Source organism: Peromyscus maniculatus, chromosome 23, assembly GCF_049852395.1.
Source record: "Peromyscus maniculatus bairdii isolate BWxNUB_F1_BW_parent chromosome 23, HU_Pman_BW_mat_3.1, whole genome shotgun sequence".
NCBI classification, from domain to species: domain Eukaryota; kingdom Metazoa; phylum Chordata; class Mammalia; order Rodentia; family Cricetidae; genus Peromyscus; species Peromyscus maniculatus.
Window position 1 is genome coordinate 6157643 of NC_134874.1, and position 22362 is coordinate 6180004.

The 22362-nt window shown below is 43.3% G+C and overlaps 1 protein-coding gene and 1 pseudogene across 1 annotated transcript in view; both read left to right on the top strand.

Moving 5' to 3' along the window:
* LOC143270612 (phospholipase A2-like) overlaps positions 1-22362 on the top strand; it is a 326364-nt gene that overhangs the window by 98507 nt on the left and 205495 nt on the right. The gene's annotated exons all lie outside the window — the stretch shown is intronic.
* Positions 738-5727, top strand: LOC102905374 (phospholipase A2-like; annotated as a pseudogene).

A 22362-nucleotide genomic window follows, 5' to 3' on the forward strand; every position in this document is an offset into this window, starting at 1 on the left:
CTCTGCCTGTCCTGTAATTCACTCTGTAGACCAGATTAGCCTCAAACTCGGGTATTAGCCTGCCTCTGGCCCATGAGTGCTGATATTAAAAGAGTGTACTACCACCATCATATGGCTACATTCCTAGTTTTCAAATGGAGTTTGTGGGTTACTAAGATGCAGTCTATCATGCAAGGCTGTAGACCTGAGTTCAGTTTCTGAAACCCATTTAAAAACAGGAGAGAACTGAGTCCATAGAGTTTTCATCTGACCTCCACATGTGCACAGAAGTGTTCTCTCTCTCTCTCTCTCTCTCTCTCTCTCTCTCTCTCTCTCTCTCTCTCTCTCTTGCTGACACATACATATTAATAAAATTGTTAATTAATTAAAGATTGAATTGTAACTGGATCTACATCAAAGTCTGTGTGAGGTTCTTGGGATAGACTTCTTGCTTACTTTATAAGGTTAACATGGAAGATTGCTTGGGCCAGCTATTCCTGCCTGGGACAACACATACCTGTCTGCATCCCTCAGACCCAAGCCCAGGAGCAATGTTTATATCTTCTTATGACCTCAAAGGATCCACAAGGAAGGGACTTGGCACTTTACCAGTCACTGACTTGAGCTGGAAGGGGTGTTGAGCTAGCCCTTTCTCTTTGCCTCTGGGACAGCACTGATTCAGGCTCTGTCACCATCTACAGTAGCTCTGCAGGTCAGAACTGTGTGTGAGGGTGCACATATTCCACTTCTGTGCTACACACACAGTAGTCACAGGCCCCGTGTGCTGACTGGACACTGTCAGAGCACAGCTACAGGACTCTAAAGAGAAGTCACTGAGTCCTCCCTTCACTCAGGATGAAACTCCTTCTGCTGGTCACTCTGGTCACAGGTTGGACCCTTGTCCCCTCTCAGTGCCCCCCATCTCCCTTGTCTTCAATGTAGAGCCCCACTGGTCACACCTGAAGTTCTGATTTGGGTTCCTGTTGGGGTCTAATAGTCTCTTGTTTGGGGTTCCCTCCCCCACCATGTTGAAAACAGCCAGCACTTTTAGCCTCTAGGTCTGAATGCAGATGACTCCTTAGAAAAGTGCACTACATTCACCGACCCAAGCAAACAAACCCCCTCTGACTCTCATATTGCCTTAGCACTCATTTCCTTGGCCCTAAGTTGCCCTGATTTGATTTTCCTTATCCCTTTTAATTTATATTGACCCTTATTTTATGTGAATGAGGCTTCTGCCTGCATGTGAGTCTGTGAACTGTGTGTGAGCAGTGTCTACAGAGGCCAGAGAAGGGTCTGATCTTCCAGTACTGGGGGTCATAGGCAGTTGTAAGCTTCCATGTGGGTGCTGGAACCAACCAGGGTCCTACACAAGTTCAGCAAGTGCTCCTGATAGAATATTTCCAGAGCCATCTCTCCAGCTCTGATAATTTTCTCACATGATCTTATGATGTGACTCAGGATAGCCTCCAACTCAGCATTGTGTCTGGACTTACTGCCTCTACCTTCCAAGTGTTAGGATGGCATACATGCCTAATTCACTTCTGCAATTCTTTTTTTTTTCATTTTTCTATACTGCATATCTCTTAGTAGCAATTTCTGTCCTGAAACTCACTCTATGGACCAGGCTGGCTTTGATCTCCAATATTCACCTGCCTCTGCCTGCAGAGTCCTGGGATTAAAGTCTGTGACTCTACTCCCTGGCAATCTTAAACTTCTGATCATCTTACCTCACCTTGAAGACTGCTGGGATTACACAGTGTGTGTTCCACTGTACCTGGCTTCTCCTGCTTTTTAATGGTGACCAAGTATCCCACTGCAGACTGAATCCTGGTCATTTACCTACTCCTCAGCTGATGAACAGTTTGTTGTGTCAAATGCTGACATTACAATGATGATCTGACCATTATCCTTGTCTATGAGCTGTGCATGGCCGTACAACAGATTCCTTCAATATTCTTCTAGTGTGAAATTATCTGCATGTGTTGGCTGCTTCTCTGGTTCAAGGTCTCAGCTAGAACTGTGATGAATCCCACTGCTGGCTAAGGTTAAGGTTTCATCTAGGCTTGAGTAGGTTTGGGGCAGCTTTCAAACTCAAGAGATGGTTGAATTGTTGGGTTATGGAACTAAGAGGTCAGTTTGTCCCTGGCTGCTGACTGGAGAGTGCTCTCAGCTCCTCAACACAGAATACACAGGCAGTTCACAGTGTGGTGGCTGTCTGTCCTGACGGTGAGAAATGAGAAGGCAAGCAAGGCAAAGGGCAATATTTATAGAATTTAATCCTGTGGAGTCAACCCAGCTAGTACAGTGTTGTTCATTTATAATCCTACCACTTGGGAGGCTGAGGTCTGATAGTTGCTACAGAGTCAGAGGCTAGCCTGGGTTAACAGGGCAACTCCTTATCTCAGGTAGACAGCTTCCTGCTCAGGCCTGGTGACTTGAGTTTTTTTCCAAGACCTACATAATGTAGGGAGAAAACCAACTCCCAAAGCTGTGCTCTGACCTCAAGTGTGTAGCATGACATTTATGAGTGCTCCCAAGTGCATGCTTGTGAACCTGTGTGTAGCCATGAATACACACACACACACACACACACACACACACACACACACACACACACCCACCTCTATTCACTGCTCTTCTGATGCAGCATCTGGAAGGAGTCAAGAAGGAAGCTAGCAGGTAGGAATCCAACCCCTGGTAAAGTCAAGTGGGATTGATGGAGTTGCTGTGCATTCTTGCAGCAGGCGCTACTGCACACAGCATCAACCCTTGGGCTATGTGGCAGTTCACCAATGTGATCAAGTGCACCATGGCTCGGAGTGATCCTCTGAAGGAGTATGACAACTATGTCCTCTTCTGTCTCCTGAGAGGCTCCGACACCTAAGTGGAGTATTTCGACAGGTCAGTGATCCATCTGGTGGGAGACTGGCATGTCTGGTTGGGGTAGGGATAGGACACAAACATAGAACACAAACACAAACATCTCATGAGGCACAAACATGAGACATGCATATTCACCATATATCATGTATTTTCTTTTGTTTATTTGTTTCTAGAAAGGGGTTCTGTGTGTAGCCCTAGTTTTCTTACAACATTCTCATAAGACCAGGCTGGCCTTGAACTCAGAGATCTTTAAGCTTCTGCCTCCTGAGTGCTCAGATTAAAGGCTTGCATCATGACCCCCAACATGTATATTTACCCGACCCCATTTGCTAGTAAAGAATTCAGTCCAAGAGGACCCTGCATCTAGTGTTCCCTGAGAGCAGAATGTGTGAGATATAAATACTAGGAAATGCTGATTTCAGGTACCAGACTAGGGCACAGCCAACCATTACAGCTCCCATCAAAAGTGTCAGCCTTGGCTTTAAAAAGTCATCACAAATTTGGAATATATAATTTTATTATATTCCTGCAGCTTTGTTTAAAAAAAATCACCTTTTTTCAAGACAGAGTCTCACGATGTGTCCCTGGATGATTTTGAACTGATCCATCTGCCTCTGCCTCCCAAGCCCTGGGACTAAAAACCAGCACTGACTACACTCCACAGAAATTGCTTTCAATAAATATGAACTAAAAGAAATCACAGATTCTGGAGCCTGAGAAAAATTACTTTATAAACACCGTGTTTAAGTAATCCTCACATGTTTGAGAAAGACTGCAGGTGAGAACTGACCTCCTGTAGGTCTATAGTCCTCCCTCAGCTGTTCCTTCCTCTCTCCAGCTGCTGCAGGACTCACGACCACTGCTATGCTTAAGTCAAGAAGCTGGAAACCTGCAAATCCCTCATAGACAACGCCTACACCAGCTCCTACTCAGACCCGTGTTCTGGGAATGAGGTCACCTGCAGTGGTAGGTCTACCTTCTGGGACCTCTGGATTCTGCTTGGCTCTGGTGGATTTGGAAGGGACAGGGAAGTAACAAGGACAGTCACCATTTTATTCTTCATTTTCTTGGTCTCTTTGACATCAAAACAACCTCAGCAGATAGATACTAAAATATAGATGAGGTCACTGATGAGGAAGATGAGGAAGGCAGGGTCACTTGCCCAAGGTCATCCAGCTAAGAAGTGAAGGCATTTGGTTCTAGAACACAGATCTACAGCATTCCAAAGCTTCTGTTTAAAAATATTTCAAGATTTTATGTATTTCTGGGGGAGGATGCCTGTGCCACAACACAGGTGTGCAGGTCTGAGGACAACGTGTCTGTTTTCTCTATCGACCATGTGAGTTCTGGGATGGAACTTGGGTTCAGACTTGGCAGCAAGTGCCTTTATTCCCTGAGCCATCTTGCCTGCCCAAAGCCTCTCCTGTTAGCTGCTGTGTCATACTGATTCCATACTGACTAAACAATTAAGAGCTGAGTCATTGACTATGAGTCAGATACTTGACTCAACAACTATGATGGCCAAGATTTATCATTCCCATTTTACAGGTGAGGAATCAGAAGACAGAGAATATAATTCAGTTAGAGTACTTACCTAGCATTCACAGAGCCCTGGGTTCCACCTCTACAACAACCCCTGAATTGAGTGTGATGGTGCACACCTGTAATCCAAGAGTTTGGGAGGAAGAGGAAGGAGGATTGTCTTAAATCATATAATTTTATTTTTTTTAAATCATATAATTTTAGAAGTGGTAGTTGTGGTGGTATTGTGTTCCCCAAAATATTGTGTACCTTAATAAACTTATCTGGGGTCAGAGAACAGAAAAGCCACTAGTTAGGCAGTGATAGCACAAACCTTAATCCTAGCATTCCAGAGGCAGAAATCCATCTGGGATCTCTGTGAGTTCAAGGCCACATTGGAAACAGCCAGGCATGGTGACTCATGCCTTTAATCCCAGGAAGCAAGCCTTTAATCCTAGGGAGTGATGGTAGAAAGCAGAAAGGTATATAAGGCGTGAGGACCAGAAACTAGAAGCATTTGGCCTGGTTAAGATTTGGCTGGTTAAGCATTTGGCTGTTTAAGCTTTCAGGCTTCTAGCAGCGGTTCAGCTGAGAGCCATTGGGATGAGGACACCCAGTCTGAGGAAACAGGACCAACTGAGGACTTGGCAAGGTGAGGTAGCTGTGGCTTGTTCTGGCTCTGATCTTCCAGTGTTCACCCCAATAACTGGCTTCAGGTTTGATTTTATTAATAAGAACTTTTAAGATTCATGCTACAGGTAGTTGATATTTGTAGTTTTCTGGGCTTTAGGATTAAGTATCCATGTTTATTTGTTTTTATGTATAGGAGTGTGTTGGAATCCTGTGTCCTCTTCAGTCAGTCTCCACCATGTCTTTAGAGGCTGGGTCTCTCACTGAACATGACTCTCATCTTTAGCTAGTCTGAATGACCAACAAGTTCGTACTCCTCACTTCCCAATACAGTTACAGATGCTCCAACACGCCTTGCTTTTTGTGAGGGCTCTGGGAGTCCTAGGTCAGACCCTCAAGGCACCCACTTTACCAACTGTGCCATCTCCTCAGCCCCACAGAAACTAATTTCTTATTACAAGTGTTTTCCAACAATTTGGACAACCCAATGTTCTTTTGTGTGCTTCTGTCTTTCAACCCTGAGTCTGCACTGATGGGAGGGCCACTGGTTTCAGTTTTGGTTACAAATCGAATGGAGCAGGGTCATGGGCTCCACTCAACTTCCTTTCTTGTTTCTCTACAGACAAAGACAAACTCTGTGAGTCATTAATTTGCAACTCTGACCACCAGGCTGCCGTGTGCTTTTCCAAGGCTTCATACAACAAGCAGTAAAAAGGCTTTCATCATAAGACTTTTCACCACAGTTACTGGATACCTTCCCTGCCTGTCTGGTTGTGTTCACTGCACACTGTGTCCTCTAATAGAGAATCAGTTGAAAGAACTCAGCTTTGGTGATTGTATTCACTGTCTACCAAACATATTTACATCCTCAAAGAACATCATTGTGTAGCCCAGGAAGCTGAAGATTTATGGGAAAGACATTGCCTTTAGGGGAGCACCTTGAAGAGTGGGTGGTAAGCCCAGCCATGCCTTTCATCCCAGCACTCTGGGATGCAAAGTCAGAGGAAGGCAGATCTCTTGAGTTCAAGGACAGCTGAGTCTAAAAATCAAGTTCCAGGACAACCAGGACTATTACACAAAGAAACCTGGACTCTAAACACAACAACGACAAAGGAAGTACTCAGCCTGAGATACATGGGGGTCATTGAGAAATAGAAGGGGAAGGAGGGGAGAGATGAGGCAGGGAAATGGAAAGGAAAGGTGGGGGGGTCATGGAGGAAAGGAAAAAGAAGTCAGACAAGTAGGAGGTGAGAGAATGGAGAAAGATGCAGTATCACACGGACACTAAAGGAACATCTTGGCCCTAAAAATACTGGACTCAAAGCGCTTCTGCTGTGTGCTCATTCTAGGAAGTTGGATACAAGAAGCCTAACTGGACTGAGCGTAAACGACCTGAAGTCAGGATTACATCCCGTGACCTTTCGGTCTTCATTGTGCCTAAATACACACACAGGATAATTGTTCTACTAAAGTACACAGCAGCCTAACTTTTTGCAAGAAACAAAACAGAGCACATCCTCTTCTCTACCTTTCTCTATCACAGAACCCCACTCGTGAAGCCAAGTTAATCTCTGGTTCTCTGGTCAACCAGATTTAGGAATAAGATATCTCATTGGCTGATCTAAGGCTACATGGTTCTCAGTATCTTTTTTCCTTTACTGAACAGCTGTCCAGGCCGCGGCCTTTCCACCCCCACCCTAATCCTCAGTGGAGTCCCAAAGCACAAGCCTTACCCTCCCAAGGTCAGGTCTCATGAGCAACAGGTGCAGCTAGAGCCATGTTGTTTTTGGTTGTTTTTGATTCTTTTGGTGGCCCACCACCTAGCTCCCAAATAAAGCACACATGGAGGCTTATTCTTAATTATAAATACTCGGCCTTAGCTTTGCTTATTTCTAGCCAGCTTTTCTTAACTTAAAACTATTCCATATATCTTTTGCCTCTATTTCTATTCCAGTATATCTTTGTTTCTTACTCAGTGGCTGGCTGTGTAACTTCGGTAGGTGGCCTCTGATGTCCTCCTCCTTCTCAGGATACTTCTTCTTTCCTCCTCCCAGATTTCTCTTTCTATATGTTTTTACTGCCTGTCAGACCTACATATCCTTTCTCCTGACTAGCTATTGGCTGTTCAGTTCTTTATTAGACCATCAGGAGTTTTAGACAGGCACAGTAACACAGCTTCACAGAGTTAAAAAAATGCAACATAAACAAAAGTAATACACCTTAAAATAATATTCTATAATATTTCCTCTATTTGTTTAAAAAGAAATAAAGGTATTTACTTTAATGGAAAACTATAAACAACAAAAACAATTATCAAGTAGGAATCACATTTACAATATTCTGTCCATTTGTAGTTAGTATACCCAAAGAGAATAATGCATTATCTATCCTATTGTAGTGAATCCAAAGTTTTACACCTAACTTACTTTCTATTACAACTAAGAAAACCTGCAACTGTAACTATCTAGTCTTCAACTCCATCAAATACCCAGAAGGAAAATATTATTTGAATAAACAAAGAGTGCACTCAATCAACTTCCAAAACTCCAGCAATGACAGAGACATCTGACTGCCTAGACAGTCACCAAAAGTTCCTTCTCCAACATTGGACCTCCATCTTCAGCCTACAGGCCTATAGTATCTTGCAGACTTTTCAGTGAAGCAGGAATTTTGAAGGACTGTCTTTCTTTGTATTGGCAAAGTTCAACAGTCCTTTTTCCTCTGTGGCTAGGGGTAAAATTAATTGTTATCATTGGCCTCCTGAGCAGGCCTAGCCATGGGAATAGTGATAATTGCCACAAAGAATGGGACTGAAAAGTACCCTGGTTGTACAGCAGAGGCAAGTGTGGGTGAGCCAGATGAAAGGGCAGATATCCCCTTGAGACTGGATTGTGGTACCAGCAATGAAGTTCCAGCAGCTTGGGGGAACATGGCATGCCAAATCAGGAGTACAGGAGCCATCACATCTGCTGTTTCTCTGGAGGTGGGAAATTCCTCTATCCTTCCAGTATTCTCCTGGTTGGTGTCCTCAGTTGGTGCAGTGGCTGGTGGTATATCTGGAGGGTCTTTGAGAGTCTGGCCTTGGCATCAATCTGGCAGGAGGGTGCATCTGTGTAGGAACCTGCAAGAGTTTTTAAAACATGTAGAACAGATTTCCATCTTGGTGTCATAGCAAAAGCTATGGCTTTGGGTTAAACAGTATGAACATTTTCTAGGGCCTGGTTTCAGCCCAATGAAACACATCTTTAAATCTATAAGCAGAAGTAATTTGCTGAGTGGCTGTGGCTGAGTGAGTGAAGAAGGAGGAGAAGGGAAGCTTCCCTTTCTTCTCTAATGCTAATCTGTCTCTAAAAACTAGAACTAATAAAGTCCACAGAAATTTAAGGACTCTCAAGACTGTCTGTATTTAGGGCTCTATCAGTTTATCAAAACTGCATTTATCAATGTTAAAACTCTGAACCTCTGAAGTTACATCTGAAACCAGTTCATTCTGTACCATGAAGTCTATGAATGAGTCACACCTGCCTGTTCTTTTAACAGGAAACTTACTAATGAGCTACCAAGGTGGTGCACGTAGCCTTGGAGTTGGGGAAGACAGCTGTTAATTGGCAAACATCATCAGATCTGAGAAGGATAATTAAGTGAACAGAAGTGAGATATCTTTCCCATCTTCACAGAAACAAACGTTAAAGCATCATCTTTTTATCTAAATCACCAGGAGATACTAAGAGCAGTGACAGCAAGTGAGTTTGTCCTGTGTTTGAATCTGGTAGCAAGGTGACCTGTGTCTAGACTCAGTGTGAGCTCTAAGAGAATGAGGCCTGTGAATTTCACATAGAGAACAAAATAGGCAGCTAAAGCCTTGGTTGCAGCTGTTGAATTGACAAAGCCTGGTTGTCAAATGACATCAGAGATCTGAGAAGGATACATTCTACTTGAGTTAGTGATTGAAAGTGACAGAGACTTCCCTGTTGGCTACCTAGACAGCCTCCTGTAGGCGGAAGTTTTCCTGTGTCCTGCAGTTGCTTAATCCCAAGTAAACACACAGAGGCTTATATTAATGACACACTGTTTGGCCTATACTCAGGCTTATCATTAACTAGCTCTTACAACTTAATTCAACCTATTTATATTAATCTATGTTTTGCCAAGTGGCCTTGTGGCATCACCTGTGTTGTATCACATATTGCTTCCCTGGGTAGAGCTCAGTACCTCTCTGACTCTGCCTTCTTCTCCTTGTCTCTCTTTTGAATTTCCTGCCTGGTTCTATTCTGCCTTGCCATAGGCCATAGCAGTGTCCTTATTAACCAATGTTAGCAACACAGAGTCATAGCTTACAGAAAGACCAACCCACAGCAGCCACCCAGGGTCATCATGGTCATTGAGGGCAGAGGTATCAGGGGAACAACATCAGTCTTTGGCTGCCTGGCCTCAGAAGATCCAACATTTGGGCGGTTGGGAGTTGTGAGAAGGACTAGCCCACCTTGTCTAGGCAAAAGTGAGGCAATGGGCTCCCCAGAGTCCTGTTGTCCATGGTTTGAAGAAAGCCCTGGCAGCAGTTGAGGTGAAAGGCTGGTTTTGCTCAGCAACTGGTGCTGCCACTCTGGAGCAAGTTCCAAGTGGAGGTTCTGTGCCAGTCCATCTTCTTTGGAGGAAATAAAGGTGCTGCCAGGAGCCAGCATGTCTCTCTATCATGAAAAGCTTTTTAATTAAACATTTTAAATGCCATATTCTGAAGATCTTTGAGTATTTGAGGACTGTCTGTCTATTAACTATGAATGGCTGACTATCAGCTTATGTTCCCTAAAGTCTCCAATAAGTCTTTCATAAGGCTAGGACTTATTGTCTCCTGAGAAGGAAAAGAAGAGTGTCAGGGGAATGATCCAATGCCCAATGGGAACAAGAGAATAGGAGCTTTGTGAGTTGGTGTGTGCCCCAACTCTGAGAAAATGACCTCCTTGAGAGATTGCATTATAGAATATATATCTTGGTTATCAAATTCTTTATTTATTATACATATGCCAGCATTAATTTAAATTTTCTAGAAGCTTGGTGTTGAACATTTAGCAAAGAGATGTGTGTAAATCTCTAAGATAGCTTTTGTATATCTGAACAGATCTTTTATGATTTTCCATTCCTATTATCATATAGAGTGTATTATAAACCAGAGTTGAATCAAATATAGCTTTACATTCTTAACACCATATAAAATGTCTGTACCAATCCAATATTTTTGAGGCTTGTTGGTATTTCATAACTGCAGTTTTGTCATTATTATGAATCTCAATGCAAACATCTGACATGCAGGTGGTCCTAGGCTGCCCCGTAAAAAGATTAAAAGAAGCAAGATCATTAAGAGGTTAGCTAAGACAGATACCCGGGAGGTTTCCTTATTGCATCTGCCTTTTTCACAGATCTTCTCTCTCAGCAGGGACATGGAGTTTCTAATGACCCCTGAGTAGTTCTCATAAAAACAACATTCCTCTCCTAAGGCCTTGCATAGGACCCCTTCTTGAAGGAATGATAACCAGGGAAACCAACTGAATAATTTTTAGGTCAATGTCTCTTCTATCCTGGAGAACTATTTTAGCTAGAGAAGAGAGTAATTTCTCTAAATGTTTAATAGATTTTTTCTAGGGCAGTGATATCTCCATCTACTGCCACTCCTAAGGCCTATTGTTCTGATCTTTGAGTACAGTCATATCATAATCCTGAATGACTTATATACAAATGATAATTTTTTTAAAAAAATTTATTTTACAACACCATTCAGTTCAACATAATAGCCACAGATTCCCCTGTTCTCCCCCTCTCGCCCCCCTCCCCCTCCCCCCAGCCCACCCCCCATTCCCACCTCCTCCAGATCAAGGTCTCCCCCGAGGACCGGGGTCGACCTGGTAGACTCAGTCCAGGCAGGTCCAGTCCCCGCCTCCCAGACTGAGCCAAGCGTCCTTGCATAAGTCCCAGGATTCAAACAGCCAACTCATGCAATGAGCCCAGGACCCGGCACCAACGCACAGCTGCCTCCCAAACAGATCAAGTCAAATGACTGTCTCACCCATTCAGGGGGCCTGATCCAGTTGGGGACCCCTCAGCCTTTGGTTCATAGATGCTGTGCTTCCATTCATTTGGTTATTTGTCCCTGTGCTTTATCCAACCTTGGCTTCAACAATTCTCGCTCATATAAACCCTCTTCTTTCTCACTAACTAGACTCCCAGTGCTCCACCAGGGGCCCAGCCGTGGATGTCTGCATCCAGATTCCTCAGTCCTTGGATGGGGTTTATGACACAACTATCAGGGTGTCTGGTCATCCCATCACCAGAGTAGGTCAGTTCCTGCCGTCTCTCGACCATTGCCAGCAGTCTTTTGCGGGGGTATCTTGTGGATCTCCGAGGGCCTCCCTAGCTCTCTTCTTCCTCCCCTTCTCATGTGGTCTTCATTTACCATGGTCTCCTATTCCTTGTTCTCCCTCTCTTTTCTTGATCCAGCTAGGATCTCCCACTCTCTTTCCCTCGACCTTCGCTCTTCATTGTTCCCACTCATGACCAGGCTGTTCATGTAGATCTCATCCATTTCTCCTTGTCTTTTTTGGGGTCCCGTTTTCCAGGTAGCCTCACTGGTGATGTGAGTAGCAGTCCAGTCATCCTTGTTCCACATCTAACACCTTCCTATGAGTGAGTACATGCCATATTTGTCTTTCTGAGTCTGGGTTACCTCACTCAGGATGATTTTTTCTAGATCCATCCATTTGCCTGCAAACCGTATGATGTCATTGTTTTTCTCTGCTGAGTAGTATTCCATTGTGTATATGTGCCACAATTTATTTATCCATTCTTCAGTTGAAGGGCATCTAGGTTGTTTCCAGGTTTTGGCTATTACAAACAATGCTGATATGAAGATAGCTGAGCAAGTGCTCTTGTGGTATGATTGAGCATTTCTTGGGTATATGCCCAGGAGTGGTATAGCTGGATCTTGGGGGAGATTGATTCCCAATTTTCTAAGAAAGCGCCACATTTCCAAAGTGGTTGTACAAGCTTGCATTCCCACCAGCAGTGGAGGAGAGTTCCCCGAGTTCCACATCCTCTCCAGCATAAAGTGTCTTCAGTGTTTTTGGTCTTAGCCACTCTGACTGGCGTAAGGTGGTATCTCAGAGTTGTTTTGATTTGCATTTCCCTGATGATTAGGGATGTTGAGCAATTCCTTAAATGTCTTTCAGCCATTTGGGTTTCCTCTGTTGAGAATTCTCTGTTTAGTTCTAAAGCCCATTTCTCAATTGGACTGTTGGTCCTTTTGATGTCTAATTTCTTGAGTTCCTTATATATTCTGGATATCAGTCCTCTGTCACTTGTGGGGTTGGTGAAGATCTTTTCCCATTCTGTAGGGTGTCGCTTTGCCTTATTGACCGTATCCTTTGCTCTACAAAAGCTTCTCAGTTTCAAGAGGTCCCATTGATTGATTGTTTGTCTCAGTGTCTGCGCTACTGGTGTTATATTTAGGAAGTGATCTCCTATGCCAATGCGTTCAAGAATACTTCCTACTTTCTCTTCTAGCAGGTTCAGAGTAGCTGGATTTATGTTGAGATATTTGATCCACTTGGACTTAAGTTTTGTGCACCATGACAGATATGGATCTATTTGCAGCCTTCTACACGCTGATATCCAGTTATGCCAGCACCATTTGTTGAAGATGCTTTCTCTTTTCCATTGTACACTTTTGGCTTCTTTGTCAAAAATCATATGTCCATAGGTGTGTGGGTTAATGTCAGGGTCTTCAATTCGATTCCATTGGTCCACATGTCGGTTTTTATGCCAATACCAAGCTGTTTTTATTACTGTAGCTCTATAGTAGAGCTTAAAGTCAGGGATTGTGATGCCACCAGAAGTTGTTTTATTGTACAGGATTCTTTTGGCTATCCTGGGTTTTTTGTTTTTCCATATGAAGTTGAGTATTGTTCTTTCCAGGTCTGTGAAGAATTGTGTTGGTATTTTGATGGGGATTGCATTGAATCTGTTAATTGCTTTTGGTAAGATTGCCATTTTTACTATGTTAACCCTGCCTAGCCATGAGCATGGGAGATCTTTCCATTTTCTGACATCTTCAATTTATTTTTTCAGGGACTTGAAGTTCTTGTCATATAGGTCCTTCACTTGCTTGGTTAGTGTTACCCCAAGGCATTTTATGTCATTTTTGGCTATTGTAAAGGGTGATGTATCTCTAATTGCCTTCTCAGCTTCTTTGTCCATTGTATATAGGAGGGCAACTGATTTTTTTGAGTTGATCTTGTATCCTGCTATGTTGCTGAAGGTGTTTATAAGCTTTATCAATTCCTGGGTGGAATCTTTGGGGTCACTCAAGTATACTATCATGTCATCTGCAAATAGGGAAAGCTTGACTTCTGCCTTTCCAATTTGTATCCCCTTAATCTCCTTATGTTGTCTTATTGCTCTGGCTAGAACTTCAAGTACTATATTGAATAAGTATGGGGAGAGTGGACAGCCTTGTCTCGTTCCTGATTTTAGTGGAATTGCTTTGAGTTTCTCTCCATTTAATTTGATATTGGCTGTTGGCTTGCTGTAAATTGCCTTTATTATGTTTAGGTATGTTCCCTGTATTCCTGATCGCTCCAAGACTTTTATCATGAAGGGGTGTTGGATTTTGTCAAATGCCTTTTCTGTATCTAGTGAGATGATCATGTGGTTTTTTTCTTTGAGTTTGTTTATATGGTGTATTACATTGATGGACTTTCGTATGTTGAACCACCCTTGCATCCCTGGGATGAAGCCTACTTGATCATGGTGGATAATTGTTCTGATGTGTTCTTGGAGTCTGTTTGCCAGTATTTTATTGAGTATTTTTGCATCAATGTTCATGAGGGAGATCGGTCTGTAGTTCTCTTTCTTTGTTGCATCCTTGTTTGGTTTAGGAATCAGGGTAATTGTAGCCTCATAGAAGGAGTTTGGTAATGTTCCCTCTGTTTCTATTATGTGGAACAATTTAGAGAGTATTGGTATTAACTCTTCTTTGAAGATCTGGTAGAATTCTGCATTGAAACCATCTGGTCCTGGGCTTTTTTTGCTTGGGAGATGACCCATCCAGCAGGCCAGGTTATTCGAGGGTCTCAGGAGCGACCACCTGGGAATCAATGGGGGGCGAGAGGGAAAGGAGACCAAGCGCGTGAAGAAAGACAGAGTCAGTCTGAGTTGCGTCAAGGTCTCGTTTATTGACTGGGTGTTAGAGCTTATAAACAGGGCTTCAGGTAGGGAGGGGAGCAGGAGGAGTGAGGAGAGGACAAAGAAAATTCCTAAGGGAGGTTCAGCAGGAGGTCGCTTTGGTCCCAGGCCCCTGCAGCTAGCTGATTTAATACAGGCTCCAAGAAGTTTATTGAATCGTACATTCCTAGGTTAGACTAAGAGCCTCCTATTTACATGAGGCTTGATAAATCGTGGAAGGTTACACAGGTTCAAGACACAGCTGTCCGGAGTCGGTCCCCAACAGTTCCCCCTCTTTTCTCAAAAATGGACCAAGTCCATGTGATCGGGGTTGCGGAGGTCTGAGAGAGCCTCTGTTTAGGCTATACAGGGGGACTCCCACGCACAGCAGCATGTCATGTTTCTGGTCTCGATGACCTCTGTACGCTGGTGACTCTGGCGTGGGCCCTGTACTATTCCCGTCATTGAGTACTCTCTAGCAAGACCATGGGGACGTTAGGGCTTTAGGACACTGAATCTGAGTCCTTGATGGGGCTCCTGGCCGGCCTCCTTGGAATCTACTCTGTGATAATGAATCGAGACATGTCATGGTAAGGCCAAATCAATCTGATTTTTGATAAACCGAGTCAACTGCTGAAAGGCCCAGGGACCAAAGGTAATGAGAAGGAGAAGGAAAATAATCAGGGGGGCCAGGAGGGTGGGGATCAGGGTAGAAAGCCAAGGGGATTCTTTAAAGCTTCTATATAGAAGGGCAAACCCTGCTCCTAAGAGCAAGAGCCGCATCTTACTGCAGCCCCATAAAGGCTAATAAAGGAAAAACCCACAAGATTACAATTCCCATACAATTTCATTTCACAAGATCATGGTCTGGGTACAGAGTGATCACAGACGGGTAATTTGTGTCAACAGGTACATTTTTCCTGGAACCTCAAAGGGGAGGGGGTATCAAGGCGGGAGTGGAGTTTACACAAGGTCACAGTGGTCCTTCCTGGAACACCTGCAACTATCCCAGTCACAGTTGAGCATATCTCTTAACAGAAATCTCTTTACATTGTTATATGGTTGCAGGGGAGATTGAACAATGGCTAAGTCAAGTTGCTCTTGGAACTAGATTTTTAGTTTCTCATTTCCTGGTGCTTGAAGTTTTCTCTTTTCCTGAGGCTTGGGGGTGTAAGCCTGAAGGGCTAGAGTCTTTCACTCCCCAATTTTCTTTTTGGCAAATTTTAATCTTAAAATTATGGTATTACATTTAGTAACTCATGGCCTACTTTAGTACCTCATGGCCTGTAATGGCCATGCATAGTCTATGTATAATTAGCCATCTTATTTCTATGCCAGGGAGTTTTCTTTTGACCCAGCATTTCAGCCTTTTCTGAACAAGGAAAATGGGACAATGTATTCTCTTCTGGAACTGCTTCAAGCTGGCATTGGGCCACCGTTATCAGGGCCCCTCCCCCAAAAGGCTGAAAAGCTGGTCAAAGACTGGGCAGGGGGCATTTGTCAGTAGCATGTAGCTGCCTGACACCATAGTGACAGAGAAGAATCATGTTAGCTGGGCTGGTCCACATTAGCCTTTAGCACGTCCGGAGCCCACAGTCGTCTGGAGCAGTGGAGTCAGCAACTGAAACTTGGAGGTGTCTGCCAGCCAAGTAGAAATCTGTTGAGACAGATTTAAACTAGGAACAGAGGTTAAAATTTATGAATTTATTTGGAACCCTTAGGTTTATACCCTTAGTAATGGGGAAAGCACTAATCCCAAGACCAGGAGAGAGGAAAAATACCATCTTTAGTAATACTTATCTGGGGTTCTTTCGACCTCTGTGGAGTGGGTCTATGTTTTTATGACTCTTTTGATCCTTTGAGGCCTTTTTGCAGAATGACATAAAAGTTTTAGATACATTAGTATTTACCAATCTGTACTGAAATCCATATTGTAGACAAAGCAGGTAATGGGTATCTGTAAAACAGCAAAAGTGGACTTATACCTTTGAGTCCCAACAAGAACTACAGATGTGGGCATTTTTCTTCTGTCCAGAAAGCCAGGTATAAATTGGACAGAGATTTTTGGCCTGGTGAGAAGCACTTTTAGGTTTACATTTACACATATCTAGATGACATTTAAAACAAATCCAAAATGTTGACCTTGTGACTGAACAGTAAGTGGTCATTGCTCTATCAGCTCATCAGGACTCCTAAATGTTAAGCTCTGAACCATAGAACAGGAGAGTAATCTGAAACATATCTTATTTTAGACTCATATCCGAACCTTTATGATTTATTTAAATTTTTACATCTTAGAACATTTACTTTTAAAGTGAGCTAACAGGCTAGCTATGGCCTTGCAGAAGGATCTGGTTGATGCTGCCATGCTGACAAAGTTAGAGCTAGCCTAGCCATCAGTACTATCAGAAATCTGAGAAGGATAAACTATATCTGAGTGCAGACCAAGAAGCTTCCAATCCTATAAATTACAGTGATCAATCCCTACCCAGGTCTCTATAGCATTGGAGGTACCAGTCAGAACAACATCAATCTTCTACCACCATCAAGCCCATAAGGCAGAGTACCTTTTCTGTGGAATAGGGACATGGAAGACTGACAGTGTCCTACTACTTGTCCACAGTCTGGGCTGGGTCCTGGAGGCAGGCGTTGCATTGGGGCATCTTGCCCTGTGGTCAGTGTCGTTTGCAATTCAGGTGGCATCTTCTTGTCATTCCATATCTTCTTTGGAGACCTTGGGAGTCATTGCTAGGAGCTGGGGAGCTGGGAGTCTCTGTTTCCGATAGTAAGTTTTTAATCAAATAATTTAAATGTCATATTCATCAGATCATTGACAGGTTTGAGGACCATTAACTATTAAATGTATCTGAGCCAAACAAATCTAGGCCTAATCTTGAAAATATCTCTAAGTTTGGTAATAATGACCAGGCTAATTTGTTTTCCTATAGATATATTAGTCAAATATACCTTTCAGTTTGTTTTTATTTAAATAGAACCGTTTATGCTTTAAACTAGTATCTGGATAGCCAGATGACTAGTATTAACTTGTATTCCTTAACACAAAGGACATGCATGCAAACTCAGACATTCAAAACAAAACATACATGTGGCCACATTTTCATTCATACCTGTAGAACAGACAGACATTTTAAAAACTATGACCCTTTGGAGTCTCCATGTAACAGCAGAATAACAAGAGAAAGAAATCTGAAACATGTTTACTTCAACTTTAAAGTTAGACCTTAAAGTTTTATTATATTTTTTTAAACCCTCATGACATGCTTAAGCCTTTAAATTTTTACATCTTAAACTGCTTTCTCAAGTCAAAAAATCATTTATTTAAACTTTTATCTTAACCAACAATAATTTGAAACTAATTTTCTTAAATGATGGCAAGTATTTGTAACACATTGAACTCAAATGATCAAAACCCATGTAAATTTTTATTTTTCCTGTGGAAACAAAAGCATAATTTCCCCAGTATCTTGAACTAGTAATTTAACATTTCTTTATTAAGCAATATCAGTGTTATGCCCAGATCACGTCCCCAAAGAAGCCATCAGAGACCTCAGGTACAGAATGCAAAAGCAAGGTTTATACAAATGAAGTTTACAAGCCTTGGCAGGGGGGCTAGTTCCAAACTTCTCACACACAGCAGGGAGGTTGGAAGGAGCACATGCCTTTCTTTGTGAGGCTAATACAGACCACATAACTCATCTCCCACCACCCGCATCCCTCTTTAGGTTCATATCAGTAGTTTTTTATGTTATCTTTATTTCTCGTTTGTTTAGCAACCGTGTTTAGGAGTTTTATGAGCTGTCTCCCGGGTTTGGGGAGTTTGGGATGTTTATGACCACTTAGTCTCTGCCAGATGGTCCTATATCTTAACTCTGTGTTTTTTTTTAAGTTTCTGTAGTTGATAAAGCCACCTGGAAAAAGGCGTCTAAGTTCTTATCTACATTTAAGAATCCTGGTTTTAGCTTCTCTTTGTCTGTAGGGGATGAAGTGTGTGTGTGTGTGTGGGGGGTTTACTGAGGATTCACAATCAGGACAGAGAAGGATTAACAAGAAAAATTCCTGGCTGGCAGAAGAGACCTTGAAGTTATCACAGTAAAGGAAGGGAGGGGGAGCAGTGGTCATAAAGTATGTCCTTGGCTGCCAGTGTTCCTGAAAAAAAAGTTTTTGTTAACTCCTCTGACTAAGGTCAGATTCTCTGTTCAGTGTTCACACAGTTTTGTCAGTTGCAGACTGACAGAGCAGGACATGAGAATCTTAGCCCACCTGTACTGAGAGCACGCACGCACGCCCACCCTCGTGAGAGCACCCAGCTGCCTGCAGTCCAGATAGCAAGAGAGCTAGGGAGGGAGGGAGGTGGCCCTCGCTGTGTCTCTCTCTCCTTCTCCCCAGGAAAATAAGGGAGGTGAGTAGCAGAAACAGATGACATTTACACAGACAATCCAAGTACCAGCACATCAGCACTGAGATGATGATGGCCTCACTCACAGCAAGCAAGCCCCTCGATTGCGGCTCTCACATCCTTCTGGTGGGCTAGGCAAAGGTCTAGTGGAGAAGAAGGGGACTGTCCCATAGCGTCCGTCACAGTCAAGTCAACAATGAGAACAGTTAACACACTACACACAAGACCAAGGGCACACGAAAAAACTTTGCCCCAACGAGACAACCAACAAAGCTCCAAGAACAATGACAGCCTGATGTGCTCTGTGGAGAGTGACCCTCCAGGCTCAATCACACCAAAAACAATCCAGACTGAGGATCTCTGTCCTTGATCAAACAGACATCAGGGGGCTTTCACATCCCTGTCAGTCAGACATGCACCTTATTTCTTGGAAGAGAAACAGAGTGTAAAGTAACAATGACCACAATAAAACATACAAAAAAAAAACCCCACAAAATGGCTCTAACAATTTCCTGGGACAAAATACAAAGTAGCACTTCCTCCCACCATGGGGAAAGGTACCCAAAGATGCTCCTCTCCTGAGCACTCCCTGGAGGAGACTCCTAAAATCAAATGGTCACCTCTGAGGTGGCCCCAAATGGCTCGGGACTAGGGGGTCCCTTGCCCAAATCAGGGAATGAGACGTCTCTCTTTCCCTCCCAGGATCACTGTCCAGACACGTCTGTCCCAGTGAGAGCTTGCAAAGTACAAATCAGTCGACCGGCACAAAACTTAATGAGACAAGACAGAGACAGAGACAAGACAGAGAGCGCTCTTACCGGTAGATGTCAATAAACCTCTGGACCCTTGAGGGTCCCGGTGGGGTCTTTTGGTCTTTTGTTCAATGTGATTTGTGACAACCTCACTCTTACCATCTTCTGGGACAGACACATCATTTAATAGGTCCTCAGCAAGTGCCAGAAGATGTGACACCCTACTATCCTTTTCTGAATCCTATAAAACATCTCTGATTACTGCATAGAAACTAAAGAATTCATCAGGGACATTCTCTCCGTCCTTAAGCAAGTTATTGATATGCTTTCTGACTTTATTCCACGTCAAAGGGTGGATGCCCGGGCCATTAATAACCAGCCAGGGACATTTTTCTTCCACAAAATAGAAAAACTTAATTAAATCTTTTTTTCTTTCTTTTTGACTCTTATTCCCCTCTCCCTGAAATCTTCATTTCCTTAATGAAGAGAGCCTCTTTAGAGAGTACTTACCCATTGATTGTTGGACGACTGTGGGAGCCCGTTCTGGGGTTCCTCATGGCTTTACCCAGCAGGTCCGAATAGAGGATGATCAGGACCACGGGCCTGAGTGCAGGTGTCTGAGATGGTCTGCACTTGGCTGAGCTGGGGGAGGAGGTCTTTTGCTCCACCCCTTGGCGTCTCTATAAAAACCCTGGACCAGAGACAGTCGGGGCCCGTTGGAATAGGTTCCAGGCCCTCTCGAGGCTATCCTTTATTTTCTATCTGTTTATCTCCACAAGACTCTCCGCTATAAATCCTTCTATCTAATATTTCCTGCTGCTCGCACTCAAGAAAACTCTGGGAAGCTGTGGGGGTGGTGGGTAAACGCCCCACAGAATGGCGCCGTGAACAGGGACTAAAGAAAAAAAGGGGCTAAAGAAAGGGGAAAAAAAGGGACTAAAGAAAGGGGAAAAAAAGGGACTAAAGAAAGGGGAAAAAAGGGACTAAAGAAAGGGGAAAAAAGGGACTAAAGAAAAAAGGGACAAAAAAAGGGGAGACTAAAGACAAATGAACAGGGACTTAAGACAAAGTAATAGGGACTAAAGATAAAGGAAAATAATAGTTTTATTACAGAGTTTTTGGTGAAAGTGCTGAGTTAGCCCTGCCAGTGGAAAGGCATGCCGGTGTTATGGAATATATATATTTTTATATATATATATTTTTGGTGAGGCGGGGGTTTTATCCTCGAGAGAAAAGGAAAGCGGACTGGAAGGATGTCCGATGCTGCAGCGAAATTCTCTTCTGTCAAAATTTTCTATCTTCTATCCCTTTCTCAATTTCTATCTGTGATAAGTATAAGATATAGGGTAGTAATATAGTTTAGGAAAAACTTAGAAGTATAAGATTGTGTAGGAAAAAATAAGTAAGGCAACTAGACAGAAAAACTCAATTTTCTAACTTTGGGGGCTTTGAAAGCAAACTGGGGAAAAAATCTTTCTTCGGGCTTTACGGGTAGTAAAAAAGCTCTTCTTTGAGCTCTTCTTTTCTTCTTTGGGGAAGAAAAAGTTTCCTATGGAAGCTTTTGACCTGGGGACAGCTGAAATGCCAAATCCAAGCGGCAGGAGAAAGTAATTTCTCCCTGAGGCAAAAATGGGGGTGTAAGAAGTCAAAGTTTAAAGTTGGGAAGTTTTGGGAAAAGTTGGTCTTTCTCTGGGGGAAAAAAAAAAAATCTTTCTCTTAAACTCTAAAGCTTTTCTTGAAAAATTTTTGGGGGAAAAAACTCTCTTAAAAAGCCTTAATCTATCTCTCTTAAGAAACTTAGAAACTAAAGCCTTTCAGAACTTTCTCCCTCAGAAGGCCAAAAATTAGAATCACCTGAAGATACTAGTATGGGGACCACCTGTGATTAGCTCTAAGGGAAAACAACAAACTTAAGACAGCAAAACCTCTAAGTTCTTTCAAGCTTTAAAAATCATCCCTGCAATGCAGGAGGCTGGAACAAGTTTCTAAAAACCTCTTCTAAGCTCTGTCTCTTCAAGCTAGTAAAAGACAGTGGGTCAGAGTACCCTGAGGGAAACGCTTGGGAGAGTGTGGGTGAAGAGCTACAGAGAGCCCAAAAGGCCAGGAAACTTGACCTGAGAAAAGCAGAAAAACCAGGCTTTTCAGTTACAGCCAAGCTGAGGCATCAAGGGTTTTGTCTGAGTGAGCGTTTCAGAATGAAAAGGTGCTCCTAATCATCCTAATGAATGCAAAGATCCCCTGAAGCAATGCAAACTGTTAGCATTGTATCCTCATTTGTGACCAAAAACCCAGAGGCGACTGGCCAGTGTCTCTGAGTTGGAGTGAATTTCGGGGATACTAGGGTTCCTGCACTGGTAAACTTCCTGGAGCACAGAGCTGAGGCAGGAAGGTGCAGGACCCAGGGGAAGATTGCTAATGAACAAACAAAGCTAGAGCCGGTGGGAACGACACAGTCGCGTGCTTTCCTACAAGTCCCGGGTTGGTAGGTCCACAGCTGCAAAAAGAAATCTGAGAAAAAGCTTTCCTATCAGAGAAAGGACCTTTCTGGGAAAACAGTAAACTGAACTGTGTCTGAAGCAGTCGTGCTGCTGAGTCAGAACGCTGTCTGGGGAAAGAGCCCAGCCAGGGCAGAACAGAACTATCCAGGAGTAAAGCTTTCTTTTCTGTCAGAGAAAGCATCTCTTTGAGAAAGCTTTGTTTCAACTGACTCCCGATGAGATGAGGGAGTGTAGCCCTAAGGGGTGATTGCCTCTGGCATAAGCTCTGTCCTTGAGCACCCAGACAAGCAAACCCAACCCACTGGGGGACTGGGCCAGGTGAAGGCCTGATGAGGCAAAACACCTGTCCTTATGGGAGTTTAGAAATGGCAAAAAACCTCCCTTGTTAAATTTTTCAGTCTGTACGCAAACCACACAGACCCCAAAAACAGAAACGGACAAAAAGCCCCTACCTTCAGTAGCAGGAAAA